This window comes from Apium graveolens, chromosome 5, assembly GCF_009905375.1.
Source record: "Apium graveolens cultivar Ventura chromosome 5, ASM990537v1, whole genome shotgun sequence".
NCBI lineage: Eukaryota > Viridiplantae > Streptophyta > Magnoliopsida > Apiales > Apiaceae > Apium > Apium graveolens.
The window spans coordinates 308,782,103-308,785,029 of NC_133651.1; positions in this window are offsets into that span (position 1 = coordinate 308,782,103).

The following is a 2,927-nucleotide window of genomic DNA, read 5'->3' on the forward strand; positions in this document are numbered from 1 at the left end:
CTCTGAGACTTATGAATCAATTCCGTCACTTCAATGCTGACACTCGATGTACTGTCTGGTTCATGAGTGACTAGCTTTTGTGACGTTTCTTCATGTCTTGACTTTGTTGTTCTGATTGAATCCTTGTAATAAATGATACCTTGACGAGATCTCTGTCACTTGATTAAATCCACGATCTTGATTTATATCACTGAGGCATGATCAAATTCTTGAACTTCTTCCAGTGAATCTTCAAGTCTGCAGATGAACAATGTTTCTTTATTCTTTGACAGATGTTACTTTGTGAGATCTCTCTGATGCTTGATCCACTATTTACTTATTACATTCTTATTTGAGTTGAGTTAAATACTCGAATAAACGAGTAGGCTATGACATATGCCTTTCAATCTCCCCCTATTTGCTTGTTAGACAATAACAACAAATACCTAGAGGATAACTCAACTAACAAATAAGAAAAAGATATAAACAGTAATGTAAAGTAAATAGCAGAAAAGTTCTGGATTATATTTAACATTTTCCAGATTCCAAATGAAATTTACAAGTGAATACAAGATAGATGTTCCTCTAGCCTGAACATATAACTACATTAGACTATCTTGATTCATAACGCTCTAATCATATTACATTGAGTTTTGAGCTAATTGACTTTAGTTGTCTTCTCTTCTGACTTCACCTTCTTCTAAATCTTGAAGCAATTCCTTGTCAAAAACACGATCCTTTTCTGAAGTGAAGCTTGCTGGTCTGACTGGTTGAACTCCAACTGTCTTCAACTTATTCTTGAGTTGATTGTACCTTTTAACATTCTTCTCACAATAAGCTTGAATCAAGTCAGCAGCTTGAGTCTTCAACATGGATGAATATCCAGCAGTTCTCAAATGATGTTCCATCCAGACCAGATGCTTAGCTGAGTAGTCTTTAAGAGATTGTACATCGAGCTGACAGATTTGAAGACAATCAGACTTAAAGAATCTCACCTGATGAGGATTGTTGACCACTTGAGGACTAGCCCTGCTGGCAAACTCTTTAAGCCTTTCCCGAAGAACTTCATTCAACTCTGAGCTTCTTTTCACTTTGTTTAAAAGAACCCAAATCTCTGACAACGAACGATTCTCAAATAGATGAAGTGACACCTTGAATGATCCTTCACTCTGATAATATACAAAAATGCTCATCTCATTTAGGGATCTATCAAAAGCAGCTGTGATCCTTGAGACTTCAGTCTTGATAGCATTCATGTACATGTCATTGTTAGGATTTGAGATTTCCAGCTTGTCAAGAAGATGTAAGAACTGCCTATCATTGTTAGTGCATAGCTGAGGCATATCGAGTACTCTCCTAGCTTCATCCCACTTTCCACCAATCTTCAGTCTGACATCTCTTCTCCTTTCTTGAGCTTTAATGTCATGAAGACGTTGCTTTTGAAGAGTTTCTGTTCTTTGTATGTCTTTTCTCCTATCAATGATCTGTGATACCTTCTTGAGTTCAGCTTCTTTTCTTTGCATCTCTGACTGCTCTTTCTGAAATTCTTTCTCAAACCTAGGATCCACTGTATCTTCTTCTTCCCAATCTTCAAAATCACTTTCTTCTTCAGCTTCAAATAACCCATCTTTATCTTCCTGAACTGGTTCAGTGGGAATGTCAAAAATATCGAAGTCATCCTGTTCTCCACTGTAGTAGGCATCATCAGCCTTTCCTTTATCTCCAGCAGAAGTATCTTTTTCTTTCCCTTTGGAACTACTCCCTTTCTTCTCCCCCTTAGTTGAGGGATCCTCTGCTGACTTTCCTCTGAAACCTCCACCACCTCCAGAGCCTGATCCTCCACCAGACGGTCCTTCAAAATAAGCTCTTTGATCTTCATTAGGGCAATGAGAATTCTTGATCATGTAATATAAGTGCTTCATGCCTTCATTTAGATGTTCCATGCCCGTCTCTATCTTTACAAATCTTGAGTTGTCCAGTGAATGATTCATCTCAACGAGGTCTTCAAGAGAAGTCATTCTTGTATGTAGGGAGCAGAAGTTGGATATGTCATCAGCTGATAAATTTGGAGTGTCCTGAATAGAATTGAGCTTTGGTATTACAGTAGTCTTTAAATCTGAGATGTCATTCCTTATGATTGCAAGCTGATTGTCGACAGAGGTGGAAGAAGAAGACCGTTCAACCACTTGTGCTTTGAATGCTTGAGCTTCAGCTTGACTTTTAGCAAGTTCTTCTTTCAGGGCAGCAATCTGAGCTAACAGGTTGACAGTATCAGTGTCTGTGTGTGCTCTCACCTGAAGTTCACTCGTATTTGGTTCACTCATCTCACGTGCATGTGTTTCTCTCAATATGATTGCTCGTGAGGAGTCTTCCAATTGCTGTTCTTGTGTACCTGCATTAAAAATCACCCTAGCCTCTTCAAGAGAGGTCAGTGGTGGTGCAATGGGAATTCGCGAGTCCCGATCCTCAGTCAATGCTATCAAATCTTTTGGAATAGATGTCTGAATTGCTTCAGGGATAGATTGACCGAGTTGCCCTCCACTTTCTCCAGATAAATCTGCGAGTGGAGAATCCCATAAGGGAGCCAGAGTTGTTGGATCTGGGAGGGGAGAAAATGACTCTATTAAAGATGGCGGAGAGTCAGATTTTCCCTCTGAAGCATGTGACTGCTCTTCTGCCGTAACTATGGCAGGCACTGTAACCGACTCGACGTGCACTCCTCTCTGGGTGTCCTGAGTATTATCTGGGGAAGTGTATGGTTCCATTGTGAGTAATGGAATTGTGCTTGACTCAGTACAAGATGCCATGGCCCGATGGCGAATTTCAATAGATGCATCCTGTTGAGAGAATGCCTCTAGTAACTGTTCATTGGCCATTTCAAAGTCCATGTCCTGTTGGGAGGACAAGGATGGGCTTTCAGATGCCTCAGAATAGGTTTTTCTTTTCTT